Source organism: Sarcophilus harrisii, chromosome 3, assembly GCF_902635505.1.
Source record: "Sarcophilus harrisii chromosome 3, mSarHar1.11, whole genome shotgun sequence".
Classification (NCBI taxonomy): Eukaryota; Metazoa; Chordata; class Mammalia; order Dasyuromorphia; family Dasyuridae; genus Sarcophilus; species Sarcophilus harrisii.
Window position 1 is genome coordinate 342,738,928 of NC_045428.1, and position 22,350 is coordinate 342,761,277.

Genomic DNA, 22,350 nt, shown 5'->3' on the forward strand with positions numbered 1-22,350 from the left:
AGACCATAGAGACAGATACCTCATCTTACAAATGAGAAACTGAGACAAAGGGAGGTTAAGTGATTTACAAACGTTCACACAGGGAGAAATTAAGGAGAGCTAAGATTCAAACTTACCTATGGAATGAATGAATGTAAATGAATGAATGAAATGACCAAACAGATTCTTTGACTTCAAATCAAGTCTCCTTTTCATTTTACCATGTTGTTTCTTTTTATAATAATAACAATAACAATTATCATTTATATAGCAACTATTGTGTGCCAGGCACTATGCTAAGTGCTTTATAAATATTTCATTTGCTGAGATAAATATATATCACATCAAATTATTTGTGCATAGCAACAGGTGTGGTTTCATTGCTACTCAGATTGAAGTTCCTTGGCTAGAATTATACTTTGTGTACTCTAGTATTGAAAAAGTGTTGCCTAAACATTTTTATAACTTCTTTGAGTTATTTTGTTTTATTTTTTATTTTTATTTTTGCTGAGGCAATTGGGGTTAAGGGACTTGCCCAGGGTCACACAGCCAGGAAGTGTTAAGTGACTGAGACCAAATTTGAACTCAGGTCCTCCTGACTTCAGGGTCAGTGTTAGCTGCCCCATTATTTTGTTAAAACAAACAAACAAACAAAAAAGCCAACCTTTTTTTTTTTTTTTTTTGCAGGTAAATAAACTATCTTTTCCTTTAATCCCCTTCTCTCCTGAATTTCTACTATTCCCTTACATCCATGAAATCTTCCCTTCTCTACCACTCAAGCATGACATAGCCTATTTTGTTCTACATATCTCTAATGTAACTCATATAATTACCACATTGTCATGACCTAGGTCACTGTATATTTTCTACTACTTACCCCACTAGCCTACAGGTAATGTGTTTCTGAAAAAGAAAGTCATTAGAAAAGTGCCTAATTCAGACATGATTTAAGAAAAAAAGACATTGATCCTGTAGGTGACATAACATAATAGATAAGGAAATGGCTTGGAGTTAAGAAGATTTTGTTTTATAATCCAGCTGAAACACATGCTAGCTCTGAAATCTTTGATAGTCACTTAACCTTTCTGGGTCTCACTTTACTAATTTGTAAATGAAACTATTGGACCAGTGAACTTTAAGTTTCCAACCAGCCATGAACTATGATTCTATGATTACCACTCCAAGCTAGAATATATTCTAAAACAGGGAAGAGGAAAAATACACTAACCACTGAGTCATAATGCTCACCCTTGGACATAATGTTTTCTTACTGTTTTGAGTCTTCTAAATTACAATCTAGTGTCTCTCTTCCCAAACATCTTTTAACTGCCATTATAAACAGTACTTCAAAGCCATCCTAACCCTCTATTTCTGAGCACATGACTCAGTCTTCTCCTTTATTGAGAATATTAAGGCCAACATTAAGTACATGAATTCATGTACTTTTCTGTATCTCTAAATCCTTAATTATTCTTTCTTTTTTCTTCCATCTTTAATCTATCCTTTTCTTCTGGCTTCTTTTTTTAAAATATAAAAACATATCCAGGCATCCTGATCTATAGATGCCTTCCATTTGACCCTACTTTCTCTTTCAACAAAGCCACACTTTTTAACTATTTGTCGTATAAATCTAATCTAACGTTCCACATGCCTTTCTAAAACCTTTTCAATTTTTCTCAAATCCCCTATTCTTCCCCTCTCCCTCTTCTCTCAGCTGAGAATCTTGTCTTATATTTTAAAGAAACAATTGATACCATTCTCTGTGAGCTCCCTCTTCTTCCCTCTTTCTCATCTCCTATCACTCAGATGCCTTTTTCCAATATCTCTTTCATTCTTATCTCACATGACAAAGTGCCCTCACTCCTTACCAAGGTTAATCCCTCTTCTTGTTCAAATGATCCCATTCCATCTCATCTCCTCCAACAGATTGCCTCCTCTGTCATCATCACATTTTCAATTTTGCCCTGTATACTGGCTCATTCCCTACTGCCTACAAAACATTCCCATGTCTTCCCTTCCTGAAAAATTCTTCCAGTCCTACTATCATCCTATACACTTCTCTTTGTATTCAAACTCTTTGAAAAGGTCATCTACAGCAGACACACATTTTCCCTCATCTCACTCTTTTCTTAACTCCTTACAGTTTGTCTTCTGACTTCATACTCAACTAAAACTGCTCTCTCCAAAGTTACTAATGATTTTTAGTAGCCAAATCCAGTAACCTTTTCACAATCCTCACTCTTGACCTCTGTGAAGGATTTGATAGTGTTGATAACTTTCTTTGTCATAGCCTCTTCTCTCTAGGTTTTTGGGACATTAGTTTCTCCTGGCTTTCCTCCTATCTATGTGACTGTTTCTTTTTCTATATCTTTTGTTGCAATTATCTTCCAGATAACACACCCATTTTGCACATTCTTGAGTAGAACTCTCCCATAACAAAAGTAAGAGTTCTTTCATTTTCTCCATTTTCAATCTTTCTCCTTATTACTAGGCTTGATTTGATCCCAACACATCACAAGCTCCTTTCAATTACTCTTTTCCCATCTTCTTTTTCAAATACTTTCTATAGTGTAATGTCCCTTTAACGCCCCAAACAACAACAACAACAACAAAAACAGTGATTCAACTCTAAGCAGGATGTCACCATCTGTCTCTTTCCTGTTATGTCTACTCGATTTCTGCCTTTATCTGGTCCTTTGTGTACATTTGGGAAGAAGACTCTTATTGGTCTCTCTGCTCCTATTCTGTTTGTTATTGTCTTTGCCTATTGCATTTATGTACTCCTTCTGCATTTCTTTTATTTGGGGTGCTTGAAAAGAAAATCCTCTCTTCAGTTCAATTTTTCCTTCTATAAATGTTTCAAATGCTTCTTTATTATTGAATATCATTTTTTTATGTACAATTCAGCTCAGACTTGCAGAGTAGGTCATGCTGCACTGCATCCTGAGCTCTTTATTAGAAAAGCTGCCTCATGATCCTTTGATAGCTTGTGTGTCTTTTTGGTACTTAATCCATTATTATTATTAACCCATTATCCCATTATGTCTTCACACACATACACACACACACAAAAATACACACACATATATGCATATATATATATATATATATATATATATATATATATATATTTTATCTGTGTCCATGTAGATATAAATGTGTGTAAGTATATCTGTGGCTATATATACATGTTTGTATACACACATACACACACACACACATAAGCATATACTTGAGATAATATGTCAAGGGAGTATGTCACACAACAATTGTCATTTAACGAATGCTTGAAAATGAATTAATGTTTTCAGTGGGTAAAAAATCGTGCTTAGTTCTAGGACTACAAATTTGAATGATATTTCCTTCTCTCAAATAGCTCACATTCTAATAGTGGGAAACAAAAAATATAAGGGGGAATCATCTATAAGACAGATGGAAAATCCAGTAGTCCTCTCCTTCTGGTTGTAGGATTGAGACCATCAGCAATACTAGGGAAAAGGCAGGAATCTCTGCTTGTGCCCACTTGTACTTCAGTGTAACTATATTTAACCATGAATAACTCACAAGAAAGAAACCCATGGTACCAAGAAGATTCAAAAATCTCTACTAATGTGGAAGCCTAATAGTTACTCATAATCTGGGGAGTCTTCCATTTTCTGGCTCTACCTCTTTCCCTATCTCAATGGGAGCCTCCTCAGCTTCAGCCTGGCTAAATCCCCAAATCTTTCTTTTTCCTTTTCAATATACATATACATACTTTTTATTTTCTCCAATATTAGATTGTAAGCTCCTTAAGGGCAAAGTTTTTGTTTTTGTTTTGTTTTATATTTTGCCTTTCTTAACATCCCAAGTGCTTATCCTAATGCCTTGCATATATCAAGTGCTTTAAAAATGTTTGTCTGGGGAGGCAAGGCCAAGGGGGAGGGAACTCACCTGATTTTTCTTTCAAAGCTCTTCAAATTCCTTTAAATAATGACTCTAACCAAATTTTTGAGCATCAGAATACTAAAAAAGACAGAGTAGAACATTTTCCAGCCAAAGACAAGTTAGAAGGCCAGTAGGAAAGGTCTGTGGCACCACAGTGGGAATCCAGTTGCAGTTCCAGTGCAGATTGTGCTAGTGTGGTCCCAGCTCCATCCAAAGACCCTGCCCTGGCCTTGGTCATTCAATGGTAGGGAAGTAGGAACTGGTCTGACCTCTGAATCAGTGCCAGAACTATTTGCTTCTAGACCTTTCAGCCCAGAGACACCAAAGAGAACTTGGAAGGTCAACAGAAAAGGTCTCTGGCAATAGAGTTAAAGTCCAGTGGGCCATTCCAGCACAGCCTCAGCCTTAGCCTCAGGCCTTGTGTAGCACCAGCAAAGCATGACTGTTGAATTACCAGAGGCACTAGAGGTTTCTAAATCTCTTAGCCCAAAGACACCAAAGACAACTTGGAAGGTCAGCAAAAAAGGTTTGTAAGCAGGGTGAGAGGGCCTTGGGAAATTGGCAAACCAATTGGGCATGGGCAGGAGAGTGATAGCAAATATTAGGGAGGTCTCTCTTGCTTTAGCAGACTTGCTCTTACAGCTGCAGTGGGATGGGGACGTTCCTAAAACTTCCATGGCAGAAAAGTGCTCGTGGTCAGGTCCCCGGAGGGATCTATAAAAAGGCTGGACAAAACTCTTGAAGCGAGGACTTCTAGGGGAGTAGAACCAAGATGGCAGAGTAAAGTTAGGAAGCTATGGGAGCGTTCCTAGTTTTCCTCAAAAACCACATGAAACCAAGGCTCTGAACAGAGTCTGATGGAATGAAATTTCTCTTCAGCTCAAGATGGACTAAAAGAACTTCAAGAAAGGTCATTCTCAAGAAGGGAAGAAAGGGTGAAAGGGTGTTCAGCCCAGGTCAGACAGACTCTGGGAAAGCTAGTGAGAGGGTCTTACAGCAAATCAACAACTGAGACCCTCAGTCCTGGCTCAGCAGAGGAGCAGATCAGGAGGGCAGCCTCCAGTCCCAGCTCAGAAGGCAAATTCTGGGAACAGAGTCCTGAACAGAGCAGGCAAAGTTATCCCTGCAAACACAAGGGGACACTGTGCTCATAGCCAAGGTGAGAGCTGCACAGCAAGCTTGGGACAGCACCCCCTTTAGCCCAAATGCAAAGATCAACCATACAAGTGAAAAAAGAGGAAATACAAAAAAAAAAAAAAAAAAAAAAAAAAAGAAAGAAAAGGAACAAGAAGCACAAAAGAACCTTGACCATAGAAAGATACTATGGTGACAGGGCCGACCAAAACACAAACTCAGACAAGGAGAGAATTAGTCTCAAGCCGAAAAAGACTTCTTGGAACTGCTCATAAAGGACTTTAAAAGGTAAATAAAGGAGGTAAAAGAAAAAATGAGAAAAGGAATGAAAGGTATGCAGGAGAGAGTCAACAGCTTGGAACAGGAAAGAAAAGAATTGTCCGAAGAAAACAACTTTTTAAAAAATAGAATGAAAAATTAACTGAAAAAAAAAACACAAGAAAAAGAACAGAGCAAATGGAAGTTAAGACAGCAAGAATCTGTCAAACAAACTAAAAGGAATGAAAAAAATGGAAGAAAATGTGAAATACCTCATTGGAAAAACAGCTGACCTGGAAAATAGATTCAGAAGTGAGAATTTAAAAATTATTGACCTACCAGAAGGACATGAGCAAAATAAAAAGACTGGATAGCACTTTTACAAGAAATCATTAAGGAAATTTGCCCCAATATTCTAGAAACAGAGGGGGAGATATTAATTGAAAGAATCCATCAATTTCTCTGATAGTTTCATTTCTCAAACACAGAGGGAACTGAATCAAATTTATATATATAAGAGCCATGCCCCAATTGATAAATTATAAAAAATATGATCAATACCCAAATATAAATTCATGCATATCCTTTGACCGAATAATACCACTACAAGGCATGAATCCCCAAAGAAATTTTTTTTAAAAGGAAAAGGATCTATACATACAAAAATATTTATAGCACCTTTCTTCTCAGGAAAAAAAATTGAAAATTGAAGGGATGTCCATCAATTGGGAAATGGTTCAACAAATTGTGTTATATGATTAAGATGAAATATTATTGTTAATGGAAAATGATGATGGAAAATAATGGGAACCTGGAAAGTCCTCCATGAATTCAAGCAAAGTGAAATGTACTAATTATATACAAAGTAATAGCAATGTTCTGGGATGATCAGCTGTAAATGATTTTGCTATTATCAGAAGTACAGAGATCCACGACTAAAGCACTTATAATGAAAAATCCTATCCATACCAAGAGAAGTAACTGTTTGGTCTCTCTCTGTCTTTGTCTCTCTTTGTTTCTGTCTCTCCGCCCTTTATTTTTCTTGAGAGGTTTTTTTGGAGATGGGTGGGAGATCTGTTTTCTTTCACAATATGACTGTTATGGGAATGTTTTGCATAATGTCTATTTGGTTTCTTAATGAAGGCAGGGAGTGGGGATATGGGAAAGGACCCAGAACCTAAAAGTTTTAAAAGCAAATGTTTAAAAAAAAGTTTCAAATGGAACTGGAAAAAGTTAATTAATTAATTAAAATAAGACTAAAAAAGATAATGGAAAGAGCAGGCAAAATTGTTAGGGTTTTTTTGGTAATAAGTATCTCTGAATAAAGGCCTCTTTTCTCAAATATATAGAGAACTGAGTCAAATTTATAAAGATACAAGTCAATCCCTAGTTGATAAATGGTCAAAGAATAGGACCAAGCAATTTTCAAAGCCATTTTTCAAAGATGATAAAGCTACTTTATACTCATATATATATATATATATATATATATATATATATATGACAGTATAAAGTAGCTTTATCATCTTTGAAAAATGGCTTTGAAAATTGCTTGGTCCTATTCTTTGACCATTTATCAACTAGGGATTGGATTGACTAATATGGCAAAAAGGGGAAAATGTTGGATATTGGAAACCTAGTACACTAATGGATTGTTAGTAGAGTTGTGAACTGATCTAACAATTCTGAAGAATAATTGAGAACTATGCCCAAAGAGCTGTAAAATTGTCATAACCTTTGATCCAGCAATACCACTGCTGGATCTATATCTCAAAGATATCCAAAGAAAAAGAGGAAAGGACCTATTTGTACAAAAATATTTATAGCAGCTCTTTTTGTGGTGACTAAGAATTAAAAATCAAAGGGATGCCCATAAATTGAGGAATAACTAAATAAGCCATCATATATGATTGCTATGGAATATTATTGTGCTATAAGAAATGGCCAGCAGGATAATTTCAGAAAAACCTGGAAAGACTTACATGAACTGATACATAATGAAATGAACAGAACCAGTAGAACATTATACACAGTAACAACAATAATGTTCAATGAAAAATTGTGAATGTACTAATTGTTCTCAGCAATCCAAAACAATATCAAAAGACTAATGATGAAGTATGTTATCTGCTTCCAGAGAAATATTGTTTAAATACAGACCTGAAGCATGCTATTTTTTACTTTCTTTCTTTTTTCTTTTACTTGAGTTTTGTTATACAAAACGACTAATATAGAAATGTTTTACATAATTTCACATGCATAACTAGTATGTGATTGATTATAGTCTCAGGGAGAGGGAAAGGAAGGAGGAAGGGAGGGAGGAACAGAATTTGGAATTCAAAACTTTAAATAAAAATGTTAATAAAAAGAAAAAAGGGGGAAGAAGTATTTGAAAAGAAGATATATTATATGTATATACATTTTCATATACTACATATATGTATATATATATTATCTAAACAAAATAATAATAGAAGAGTTATATGGCATGTATTATATAGAATCTATTTATTTACACTCAATTCCACTTTTTCAATTTACTATTTGTGTGATGTAAAGCAATCACTTAATTCCTCTGAGTTTCTTTCCTCATCTATAAAATTAAGGGGTTGGATTTTATGATAATTAAAGTCTTTTCCAACTGAAAATTCCATGATTGATGTATGATCATAACTTCCATGTCGGTCAGATACTTTGGAAAAGATTTCTGAGCAAACATGCACCAGATTTACATAGGAGAAGGAAGAATAACCACTAAAAATATGGATATAGAAAAGTATAAAGGAATATTTTGCTTTGGCAGGTGCTGACACCTCTGGATGTACATTTTACAATGAAAACGTAAATAGGAACTGTCTCAAACTTTTAAATTTCTTCTGTGAAGCATCAGTTTGATGAACATTTTTCTCTTTCATTAAATTCAAGATACTCTTTGAAAAGACACTCTGTCTTTGTGGATGTGCTTTGCTACCTATTCTGTCTACCATCCTGGACTTGAAAGGAAGAAGTTTTGGGCCTCTTCACTTTTCCTGATTGGCTGCTATGCTCTTCCTTGGTACTGGAGGACGCAATCTCGCTGACACAGCTGACAGCATTGAGATGATTAAAGGATTTGGGGGAGAACGGAGAAGAAGAGAACAGAGTATGGGAAGTGTGAATTACTTGTCACATTTTGCAATAATTAAGACATGAATGGGGAGAAAAAAAAGAAAGTGATTCCTTAGAACTCCAGAAATTTTAGAATACAGTTTTCAATATAATACAGACTTCTTTTTTTGTATTTACAATGGTTTGAATTCATTAAAAAGATCCTAGTAACTTAATTTTTGAATCAGAGGAAAAGCCAGCTTCCAAAGATAGTCGAAAATCTCTCCTTTTGACCTGGTCATCTGTTTGGAAGTGTTCCCCCCCCCCACCTAGAAATTTGGGCATCTGTGTCTTTTAATCAACATTCATATGATTTTATATTTGTTTAATTATTTTTTTCTTTCTCCCTCATCCTCTTGTACTTACTTCATCTCAGTTGTCAAACATTGTTGTTGTTTCTTTGAAACTATAGCATTTCTGTATATGTTCCTTTTTCTTTCATTATAGGGTTGCAATCCTATGTCAGGACCTTATCACCCTTCACCTGGACTGTACAATAGCCTCCTTATTGGTCTTCCAGATTCCAGTCTCACTGTTTTTTAATTCATATTTAATTCATCACCATACAGATGCCCAAATTATATTCCTAAAAGCATGTTTGTCCCTGTCACTCCCTTCTTAAGAAGCGACACTGACTTTCTATTTATCATAAACAAGTTACTATTAGTAATCTAGTGCCATGAGCTTACTAGGTGTTTCTCATTTATGTTTAATTTACATCTCTGATCCTTGGCTTAGAATTTTCCAAACAGTTGAAATATTCTGACTCTTCACTCTGACATATATAATCCCTACCTTCCTTCAAGATTCAGTTCATGTCCCAACCCCTACATGATATTTATTCTAATTTTATCTCCTTGCCCCCATACATGTACATATTCTCTCATGAAATTAGGAAAAGCTAGATGGTACAGCGGATGGAGTACTGGATCTAGAATCAAATTAATCTGATTTTAAACATGGCCTCAAATACTTAGTAGCCGTGTAACCCAGAGCAAATCACTTTATTTCTGCTTTACTCCATTACCTTATCTGTAAAATGTGAATAATAATATTACCCACTTCCCAGGGTTGTTGTAAAAATCAAATAATATCATAATTGTAAATCTCTTAGCACAGAATCTGGCATATAGTAAGCACTCTAATCAGTGAATGGATGTGACCCCAGTCAAACTGAGACCTGTTGAAGCTTACAAAGGCCAAGGTCTCCTATTGCATCTAGGGCCATTTCTTGATCTACATTTGGCCCCTGGACTCAGATGGCTCTGGAGGGGAAAGTGAGGCAAGTGACCTTGCTCAGCCCTCCCTCACTTAAATCCAATTCACTTGTATATCATAACATCATCTCCCTGATGTCATGGTCCTCTGTGAGAATGAGGGACAAACAACAACAGATGTTAATAATTCTTATTATTGTGTTTCTTTATATGGACTTTGCATATACTTTATATTTATTTATACACATTTATATTGTTTCTTCCCATTATAACAAGGATGTGAACTGATTTTGTCTTTGTAGCCCCAGATCCTTACATAGAACTTGATGAATCTTAGCATCTCTTTTAGTATATATTAAGTAATTGAAGTGACCAGACCCAGTAGCTACATCTACCATTCTCACTCACTGTTTAGCCATCAAGAAAATCAACATAGATGGTCAAAATAAATGATAGTGATGGGCTAAAATTGATCAAATAATGAGACTCAACCTTATTTTAAAAACAGCACTCAATAACAGTTGCAATGGGGTTTTCTTTTCTATTTTTAAATGGAAATGTGTCAGAAATTTCAGAATTTTTTTAAAGCATAAAAATAGCTTAATTTTATAAGACAGGAGAGGAAATAAATTTTGAATTGACAAATTTTTATCTTTCAGAAATGGCTAAGGTTAAAGTTGTGTTTCAAGGCAGAGGAATAACTAGATGAACTATCAAAGTCCTTTTCTGTGATGTTGAGAAATAGTAAAAAGTACTAGATACTAGGGAAAGCTGAAGGCTCATTATGAACAATATCTCATAATATTCAATAAGTTACATTAAATTTCCATCCCCACTAAATGGATAACAGAAAATCAAAGTTCTTTGAATAGGCCAATTCTTTTATTAACATCTTAGAATAATTCTGGGGAAAAATAATAATTCCTTCTTTAAGCTCTTGAAAAGCATAAAACCAGACAGTTTTTCAATGTTTGATGCTAATAAGTAGTGATGAGAACACGACCAGCTTGCCCTTTGATTTTCCTGGATCTCATTGAAAGCATTTTGCTCAGTCTTTTGTATCTAACTGTTTAACCCCTACATAAACCAGCAAGTGTGCTTAAGCTTTTGAGATTAGCCTAATGTCCCCTAGCTCATTGCTGGCATTCAGACAGTTTTATATTTCATAATTCTTATTGTTTTTTATGCAAAGCTAAAGAAATCACCAAAGCAAGACAGAACAAACATCCTTCCTCCAGATTAACTAAGCGAAGGTACTAAGAATTATCAACACCGAAGGCATGTAGAAGTGTTAAACGCCAAATTGAATGCTTTCTCAAGAGACAAAATAATCCCAGCCACCTAGGAAAATCAAATGACATTTAGTCTCCTTGTACTGCCTTCCAAATTGTGAAGTGAGGAAGAAAGTCATATCTGTGATTGCCTGAAGGTGAAGAAGAAAGTTTGCTTCAGTAAATTATTAGACCAGAGTTAGAAATTTAGTTTGGAATCAGAGGCCCTTTCTAAAAGTCAGGACTCTGGATTATAATTTCACTTCATTTCATTCCTGAGTCAAATGTTTATTTGAATTAAACTTGAGTCCACTTGCAGAAAAATACCTACACCAAGGCTGTTCAATGCAGTAACTCCTAAACAGGGGAAAAACAACATTTCTCAGTTTCTGAATGAAATTGATGAAGGTAATAAATCAGTTGGAGGAATGGAATTAATTTGTTCATACTGTAATCAATTGGATCTTGCCTTCTCTGCACAGCATGCGGATTATAGAGGAGAGCCTTGCAACAGAAATCTGGCTGCACAATTTGCCTCAGATATTTACTAACTATGCAAGTCACTTAACTTCTCTAGTTCCAATTTCCTCAACTGTAAAATAAGGAAATGACCTCTAAGACTCCCTACATTTCCCAATTCTTGATATGATCATATACCCAACCATACTCATTGGTTTGGTTTTAGATACTCACCACTTTCCCATCTCTCCCAGCCTCCTTCCCCCTCTGATTGGAGGGCTGAAAGCCAAAGCAACATGCCTCCACCCAACATAGTCCCTCCTTGGTTTTCCCTCCACACTTTTCAGCTTCCTGCTGTGTTGATTTCCCACTTTATATTGTAAACTCCTTGAGGACAGGGAGTGTCATTCTTATTTGTATTCTCAGCACTTAGCATGGTGTCAAGCACTAGTAGGTACTTAATAATTTTTTTTAAACTTGCATTGAATCATAAAAGATCACTTAGAAAAATTAGAATTTTCTCATAATTTCTATCAAGAAAAGGCAAATTCTTCCAATTTTTATGTAGTCTAGCTCCCAGATTTCAAGTCAATAAGCATATATTAAGCCCTTACTATTCTAGCCACTGTGCTATGTGCTATGGAAGACAAAGAAAAACAAAAATATGGTCTCTGTCTTCAAGGAGCTGACATGTGAATGAGAGAGACAATAAGCAAGCAACTTTTAAACTATATATTTGATATATATGCAGTGTAAATTGGAAGAAATCTCAGAGGGGAAGCACTGGTGTGCCTAAGAAGGGCAGAATCCAAACTGAGACATAAAGAAAGCTAGTGGATGCTGGAGATGGAAATATAGAAAAAGAACTTTCCAAGGATGGGATCTAGACAATGAAAAATGCATAAAGATAGGAGATGGAGTGTTCTGTGTGAGAAATCAGAAGGATGTCAATGTCTCTGGAGCATAAGAGTATGAAGAAATAAGTAAAGTATCAGAAGATTAAAGAGGTAGGAAGGTGCCAGATTGTAAGGAGATTTAAAGGCCAATACCAGACCCACACCTTAGGCAGATTACTTTGGCAATTGGCCAATTGAGTAGAAAATGAACTAGAATGAGGAAAAGACTTGAGGCAGGAAGACCAATCAGATATAGGTCTCTTATCACCTCACTCTTGGATGATTGTAATGGAAGGGTGTTATATTTATCCAAAAATGGTGTGGTGAAGGACTTATATTACAATTGGCAATTTTAGAAGAGAAAAAGGGTACATCTATGAAAGTTGTTGTGATAATTAAAAATCTATAGAATTTTTCAACAGATTGGATATGGGTGATGAGAAAGTAAGTGGGGGAAACATAAATGGAAAAGCATGAGAACTCCAAGTTATTTATGATTACCTTCTTATGTCATATATAATATTGATAACCTGAACTTCAGCACTTCCTTAGTGTTGGAAAAAAAATACCCCTTTCTTTATTCCATGATCTCTGACAAATCTGAGAATTTATCAGTGAGTGTTTCCTTTTGCAAGCTGTAAGTGAGTTTTGAATCATACTACTAACCAAAAGTTCATTCCTTGATAGAATAATAATACTTAATACTTTTTAAAGACTTTTTTTTTTTATGACTGGAGACCATTCCAGGGTAAATGGTTGGGTAATTCCATTTCTACTTTGTTACTTTGAATTAACATTAATAACACTTAGGATCTCCCCAAGAGGTGAAATTTCTGCTTCCTTAAACCTACATGTTGTCCAAAAATCCTCTGGTGTTTTATAATTCTTCTTAGTAACTAAAGAAACCCAGAGAAAATGTGTCTTTCTTTTAATAACTTATAAAGACTTAGTGAAGAAGTGCATAAAATAATGGCCTGAGAGTCAGGAAGAAGTTAATTCAGATCCACCTTTGAAACTCAATCATGTTGTGACATTGGGAAAATTCATTTATTTCTCTGAGCTTTGATTTCATCATCTGTAAAATGAAAGGGTTGAATATGATTCCTTCAAAGTTCCCTTATATGTCTAGGTCCATGATTAATATTTATTTTTAGAACTTTATTTTTGTAGCACAAAAGTGAAATTTCCCAAACAAATATCAAATTGAAGAATGAGAAAAGGAAATAGGAAACACAGCTACTCACTGACTGGCCACTGGTCAATCACAAAGTGATCCTGGGGAAAGAATGGATCCATATTCTAGCTATCAAGACCAGCTGTTGCCTTCAGAGTCATATTTCAGTGATAATCATGGTAAAGTTCATTCAGTCATTTGAGAAAATTTAAAAATTGTGAAGGATTCATGCAGCTTTGATTAATGATTTTAATTTGCATTCTTCTTCCATCACCTCATTCCCTACTCAGAATATCATATTCTTAAAGTAAATAGTTTATTAGTTAGTCCACAGAAAAATTAGATAACAAAGAGTATCATAGAATTTGAACTGGAAGAACTCAGGCTACCTAATAAACCCTGTCACCATATAAATGAGGAAACTGATACTTATGTTTTATTGCCAGTCATTTTCAATTGTATCCAACTTTTCATTATTTCATTTGTGTTTTCCTTGCAAAAATTCTGAAGTGGTTTGCCATTTCTTTCTCTAACTCATTTTAAAGATGAGAAAATTGAGGCAAATAAGATTAGGTGATTTACCCAGAACCATATACTTTGTTATGTATCTGAGGCCAGATTTGAATTCATATTCTTTCTGACTCCAGGATCAGCATTTTTATACTATATTCCTTAGCTATATAGAAACTAACACACAAAGAAATTAACTTGACCTTCTCCAAGTCACAAAAAGAGCAAAATCTAAAGGAGGTTTTGAACTCATATTCTCTGATACCAGAAGCAGTGCTTTTTGCACTGTATCATAGTCTTTTTAGGATATATTTATGAGTTATTTGCCAAATTCATACTGGCAGGTTGGGTTCCCCATTACTCTTCTCAGAATTCTAGGGATTCTAGGGAATCCTTTCAAACAGTAGTTCATAGGCCTTCAAGCTTATAGATTCAGAACTTTTATTTCTTTTTAAAAAATTAATTGTTTTATTTCTTTCTGATTACATATGCATATTAACTTTTTAAATACACATTTTGTTATGAATAATGATGGGAAAAAAAATTAGAACAAAAGGGAAAAACCATGGGAGAGGAAAAAAACAACAACAAAAAAAGAAGTGAACATAGCATGTGTTGATTTACATTCAATCTCCATAGTTCTCTTTCTGAATGTAGTTGATGTTTTCTATTGTCTTGGATCATTGAACCACTGAGAAGAATCAAGCCTTTCATAGTTGATCATTGCACATTCTTTTTATTACTATGTACAATGTATTTCTGGTTTTGCTTGTTTCATTCACTTAATGTAAATCTTTCCAGGCCTTTCTAAAATCAGCTTGATTATCATTTTTGTAGAACAATAACGTTTTATTACTTTCATATACCTTCATACTTATTCAGCCATTCCTCAATTTGCTACCTCAAAAAGAACTGATATAAACATTCAGACTGGGTAGGTCAGTCTATCTAGGCTGAGTCAGATAGATCATTAGGTTCCTATACTGACTCCTCACCAAAAGGTGAGTTTTAAACTAGTGTAGGCAGTTTTCCCTGCCTACTGGCTTAGTAGCTACTAAATAATGCCTTTTCTTTACTTTTTATTCTTTTCCTTTCCTTCTTTTCCTCCCACCCCCTATAGAGGCTATTTCAGTAAAGCAGTAGAAGCTTGAAGCTTCTTTCCTTGGATTCCTTCAGAATTCTAGTTCTAAGGTTGTCAGTCACTTTACTAAATTATTTGTTGTTTGTTGTTTAGTCCTGTCTGACTCTCTATGACCCCCATAGGGATGTTTTTTTGGCAAAGATACTACAGTGGTTTTTCATTTCCTTCTCTAGTTCATTTTATAGATGAGGAAACTGAGGCAAACAGTAATAAGTGATTTACTCCTCATCATACATCTAGTAGTTACTCTGTATTTATTTATTTTTCCTTTCCACATAAATTCCTCCTGCTCCAAAATCTCTTCTCACTTTAAAAACATTTTATGTTTCCTTTTTGTGAACAATACTTTTTACATCCCATTCTAGTTTTGGAATTTTATGTAAATGGGTATCTAGGAACAACATGAATAAAGTCTGTATCCTCATAGGGATGTCTGTTGGCCTACTGGAAGCTTCATATGCAAAGAAAATATACAAGTTACCTAAATTTTGTAAGGTTGGAAATATATCTTGCATTAGATGACTTTCTCATTGTCTCTTGGTTTGTTGTGGCATTTACCTGGCAGTTTTATATTTCATGGCTTTCCCTTTCTGTATCTCTGTCTTCTAGCCTCTATAGAACTTCAGCTTCCCTAGTAGTCTAGCCCTAGAAAGTTACCCAGTTTTCTACTCAAAAGACCTAAAGAGGATCTAGAGAGAAAAGCTTTCAGAAAGCTTTGCATCATAAAGCTCTGCCCCTTGCTACAGTCTCTTTTGTTCAATCTTCAGTGAGAAGAATACACTTTTACATTCCTTCTGCATTCCAAGCTTTATGGCAGATATGAAGGTCAGTAGGGGAGAATGTTATCCACTTTTAAAGATCAACTTAGTTTTGAATCAAGGTAACTCTGGTAAAAAGAGAAATCTGTTTCCTCAGTGCACTCTCCTAACTCACTACTCATTTTCCCAAGAGCCACTACATTTTTATAGCTGAAGCTGAGGTTGGGAGAAATGTATATTAATCTTTCTGCTCAAAGAGTTAGAAGGTAATGAGATGTCAATTGGTAATTATGATCTAGCCACATATGACTGAGTACATAGGCTCTTATTCAAATGATATCCTACTATCCAAATGATAACCTACTAGAATGCAAGGAAATCAATCCGGAGTCCAAACAAATCAGTAGTCAAAACCAAGCTAATGATAATAGCTTGATTCAAGTAGAAAACTTGAACTAGTCATAACCCTATGATTCAGGGCTTACTATAAAGGAAAGTCTACAATTCTTAAATTGCAGTGATGACAGCAATTGTAAGGAACTACAAATTGAACCAAGAGGAACGTTTAAGCCTTAAACTTGGGTAAAAAGGAACTCATCATGGTACTGTATGCATATGTTATCTCTACTTGTCTGAAATTAAAACTCAAAAGAATAAATAGAAGTATAAAAGAGGAATCAATTGAAACCCACCCTAAAAATTATTTATGACTACTAACACATGGCCTGTAATCCCCTGCTACTACAGTAGGTTGAGACTATTAGGTGATCACTAAAGTTCTCTGTTCTGAGTTGCAGAAGGACTAAAGCACTATTGGGTATCCACATTGAGTTTGGCACCCAAATGGAGGGCCATCACGACACTTAAAGAGGACTAGATCTGCTCAGATTGGAAATTGGAGCAAATCAAAGGTTCTGAGTCAAAAAACATTGAGATGAGTATGAATGGCTATTGTACTTCACACACACACACACACACACACACACACACACACACATCCTCAAAGAGAAAAAATAAATGATGTATTAATGAGTTTGTATAAGAACAAGGAGTCACCCAAATCCAATGGAAGTCAAGATAATTTGTCTGATCATCAGTAATACTTCCCAGAGTTAACTTAGATGGCACAAGTATAAAATAAGGCTACTATTTTCAAAACTTCAATTTACTCCTTTGTATTGCAATTCATAACTCTATGGCTTAGAGAAATAGACTTCTACTCTGGGATTTGGTTCCTTTATTCACAAAATGAGAATATTGAATTAGTAATTTCTAAGGTTCTCTCCAAAACCAACAATCCATGAGTTTATAAAATTAGTTCTGAAATTAAACTAATTTATAACATTAGTTATTAGACAAGATAGGAAAAAAAAAAACTGGTTGTTTGTCTTTAAAATATGGAGAAAATTAGCCCACGAGAGTATATTTGATCAAGAAATAACCTCTTTAAAATCTTTTATTCACAATAATAATAATAGTAATATAACATTAGAATGTCTACCATATGTTAGACAATATCCTAAATAATAAGGTAGAGGTGGAGATACAAACATCAAATATAGCTCTCTTTCCATTAGATTCTGGTAAGGAGAAATACAGACAATGTTTACTTAAGGTAGAAAGTTGAGACCTGGAATATGGACTGCAAGTTTTTCCAATAGATAATAAATTTCTTTAGGATCAGAATTCTTTCACTTGTGTCTCTGGCACCTTCCATAGTTTGCCACAATTAATGCTTTTAATTATTTAATGCTTTTTAAATGAAAGACTGTGTTAGCATATTTTTTGGAGAGAGAAAATATCTTCTATGTGAGAGAATGTGAACATCTCTGTGGTAAAGTGCTTAATCATTGACTACTGCCAAGAAAATGTGGGTCATAAGAGTGGAAGATGGAAAGAGGGGACCTAAGATCATTAGTTCTCTGATATAAAGGAATAAATGAACAAGTAAGAAATAAAGTAAAATAATAAAATAATAAATTTCAAGAAATTAGGGATTGATATAGATTTCTAAATTTCTTTCTATCACTGATACTTTAAGAGTCCATATGGGAATATAAACTCATTTAGATCAAAACTTCTGCTGATTTCTTGATTGTCTACTTTTCTTTATCCTTTCTACCATAGTTTGGTAATTATAGTCATGGGCTTGTTAATTAAAAGAGAAGATTCTGTTTTTTGATCCAACATGCTAATTTCCTTTGAGAAGTAATAAAAAATAGGACAGTATCCTTAGCTAAAATAGACACACAAAAATGTATACAAATCACACACACACACACACACACACACACACACACACTCTAAATAGGTGGATGTTGAATATTGACTGTTGAAATAACTAATGATATAGCTGTACCCAGGAAATGAAACACGAACATTTTTTTTTCCTGAAATGATAGCAAGGCAGATAACTCTAGAGTAATAGTACCAAGTCTCAAATCTTAAAGCTCCCATTTCTTTGCTTTAAAATAATAAGATAGAATGTTCTGTCCCTTTTCTTTGAATTCTCTTTTAGGCTAGGTTGTAATTTCTTGTTCTTTGATAAAGCTCCAGGAAACAGTTTTTTTTTTTCAGCAAAAAGTTTCCCTGTATCCAGTGTAATACCAATGATCCACTTCACTATATTATTTGTAAATTTAAGAATAAAGTTAACTTTCCCATAATCTTATTATAATCTGATTTCTAACTCTTCCTGCTTTTTGACTTGCATGTCTCCTTTTGTTGGCAGATGTGAAATAAAGGATCCCAAGGGAGATAAGGCACATTTTATAAGAATGAGAAGTAAGCTAAATTAATTGGATAAAGTGTAAGTTAGAGTGAACATTTGCTGATGTGGTTAAAACTAAGTGTTGAATAGTCAAGATTGATTAGCTTAGTTCATTTGAACATGCTGCATCAAAGAGTCACATAACTTCCACATAAACTGTGGCTTATCTATTCCATGGCTACAGATTGCAGAGTCAGAACTACCAATTCTGTTCCTTGGAGTAAGTGATATTAAATGGAGTTGGGATAAGTAACAAAAATCAGTCAGACACAAATCAACTTTGTAATTCATGATATAAAATGAATACAAGAAATAATTAAGATAAATGTAGTTGTACAAGAAGAGCAATAAATTACTAAAGTTACCTCTTTGCTATAGGATTGTTTTTGGTTTTGAACCATCTAAATTTTATTACCCTAAAGCAAAATCTCACTTACCACATTTTAGATATTCTTCTGACACCTTGAATAATTTACCATATGCTATGGACTCATAAATATAGGCTGCTGATCACAGGTTGCAAAGTAGTAGACATAAGGTAAGAGAGTGTAGATGGATCTATATAACCTATTCTCTGCACTAGAAATGCAAATCTGTCAGTGGTCCTATAAATGGTGGATAAGAATCATTCTCTCCTTCAGAAAACACATTGCTTTGATGATTAGATGGCTCCAGCAACAGTATTATCAATGTTTTCCTCTACTCTATACCCCCCCAAAAAAAAGCTGAAAAGTAAATAAAATGGAAAGTCATTAATACTTTTATTTACTTTTCACCTTTTACTTGATTTACAGGCACACTCTAGCCTAGGAGATGTTTAAGAAATTTGCTTTTGAATTTAACACACACTGTTGAAATAAAATGTTTCTGATTGAATTGATGCATTATGTTGGAGGAAGTATTCCATGTTTTAAAGGAATAAAGCAGGTCTGGATTGTGTAATTAATATCTTGTGATTTGATTTCATCACCCATTTTTTAAAGATCATCTGACTTAAAATAGGAAGGGGATAATGGAACTTACCTAGTCTAATGTCCTCCCTCAATTTTGAGATGGGAAAACTGAATCCCACAGAGATTACAAGAATTTTCCCAAGTCACTTAAGTACTAATTAACTGAGATGCAATTCTAACCTAGGTCACTTGTCTACATGACTAATGCTCACTCCATTACACCAAACTTTTAAGCACTGGATAAATTCAAAGCTCCATTATAATGGAAGCTAATGTACCTAGTACACATTTGGTTTGTAGCATGGTACCCTTAATGTTTCATTATGAAACTTTAAAATATGTAAATTGTTATTTAAACAAAAGATTTTAGATGCCTCAAATATTTATAGTTTTGAAATCACTTTGGTAAAATATGATCTGAATATGTTTGGATAAATTATTTTCAGAAAGTCTAAATCATAAATTGAGATATATTTTATATTTTTTAGAGCTGAAGTTGTCACTAGTGTCTTGGCAGTTGGGTGGCAAATTGTATAGACCATTGATCTTGAAGTCAGGTAGACTTCAAATACTGCTTAGGACACTTAACAGATGATCTTAAAAAGGCCACTTAGTCTTTGTGGGCCACAGTTTTGTTTTTTGTAAACTTCTGATAATATTAACACTTACCTCCTAAAATTGTTGAGAAGACCAACTGGTATAACACATTTACAATGTTTTCTAAATCTTTAATGGTGATATAAATGCTAAGCTATTATTAAGAGGCAGCTAGATAAGGATTGCTATCACTGTTAATATCATCGTTCCCTGTATGCTTCTCTACGACTTCTCCTCCCAACTTTGTATACCCATAGATTCTGATACCTACACTATTGGTATGATGCCTTACCCACAGATATCTTTGATCTGGTGTGGGAGAAAATGAATTAGACTCCAGGTGTTCTGACCAGTTTTAAAATCCTTCTGCATACTATCTTTTTGACCCTGGATAAGTCCTTTAGTATCTTAGAGCCTTGGTTTTCCAGCTCTAAATTTGGATGGATATGTTGGAAGTGCAGCTTTGGAAAATTATTTGGAAAGAGAATTGTTAGTTCTAATAAACTTCAGGCATAATAACTAAAAATTAAGCTACATGTCTTATCCTAAAATAGGGATGAACCAATTAACAAGGTGTAAAATTAGAACTCTTTCCAAGAAATATTAATCCAGCATTTACTTGTTCCACCTCTCTTCTTCACTGGCCAAAAGTCACTACATGCAGTTATTAACTGCATTGTCATATGCTCTCATTGTCACTGATTTTCATGCCCTGAACCTCCCAAGTCAGTGATGTTGTTCTTGTGCCAGACCTACAAGTTCCCTCAAATCTCCTTAAAGCCAATCTTTATTTTTTATCAGATAAAGGTAAATGATGAAAAAGAAACAAACCTATAGTCAGACAGTGTTGGCAAACATTCACTTGTGGCCAAAGGAATGAGAGCAGGACATTATAAATGCCATAAAGAAAAGCTTTTTTTTTTCTGGTTCTGGGCTCTGGATATTGTCACCTTTGTGGCTTCCTGCCTGCCCTTTCTCTTCCTACATATCTGTCCCTTTTCTTTTTTTGCTGAAATATCACATGCTGCCAGTACATTGCTCAGTGATAGATTGCTAAAAGGGACAGGTAGGTATTTGATGAACTGTTCTGGGCTCTAGCTAGACCTTTTCCACCTGTCATTCTGCACCAAATTTATAGACTTCCTAAGTGCTAAAGAAGAGAGAGAGAAATACGCCCTTCTCTGTAGTCAGAGTGATTTACAATAAACGACAGATTCCCTTCTTGCTAATCATTTGATAAAGCCATATTGAAAAAGCCCTAATTTAGGAGAAAAGAGATATCCCCTCCAGCATTCTCTTTCCTGAGCCATGATAATTAGAACAACTGAATAAATATTCCATTCTGATATAACTGGTTTGAATATTCTGTGTATCTTACTTGTGCTACAAATAAATGTAGCAGGCATTTATAGGTTATAAAAGATTAAGGATAAATTCTGATAAGATTCTACATTCTATAATCCATCATTTCTATATTCTAAGATTTCATATATTTTAATTTTTTTCTCCTTCATCATCTTTAAGGGGGAGGAGAAACATTATTAAAATATATATTTAGAGGAAAGAGTTGGGAGAAGGGAGGAACTGAAGAGTATTGTATTTCTAGGAATCCAGAAAGGACTTGGTAGCAGTGGTAGAAAGACAGAAGGAACTGCCACTCTAATATACTGAACTTATAGTTAATTATAGATATCACTGTTAAAATAGAATCTATAGCTCAATTATAAGGCTTATAGACAAGAGTAATTGCTCATATAGACAACTGTCCTTTGCCATGTCTGTGTAGATGTCTTCCACTTCCATTCCACAGACCTGACAAAGTTACCAGTGAACTAAGCTAAGGATTATCCTTTGTTCTGACTATTTTTTGCCACCCCACATCTTTCAACATTGGCAGGTGTTGGAATCTTTACAAAGTGTTAAGCCATTGGAGTTAATTTAATCTTAGAAAGAGTTATTTTGGGCCAGAACTTGAAACAAGGTACTAAGTGGAACTGATTGAACAATGCTTGTGTTCACACCTTTAGAGAGCTCATAAGTATCTAAGTACTCACTGGAGTTCACACGTGTAGGGCTTAGCCTGAATTCATACCTCCCTTGAAGTTCTTAGGACCACAGAGCACTCTGGGAGATAACCCATAATCCCTGCCTTGAGAAGG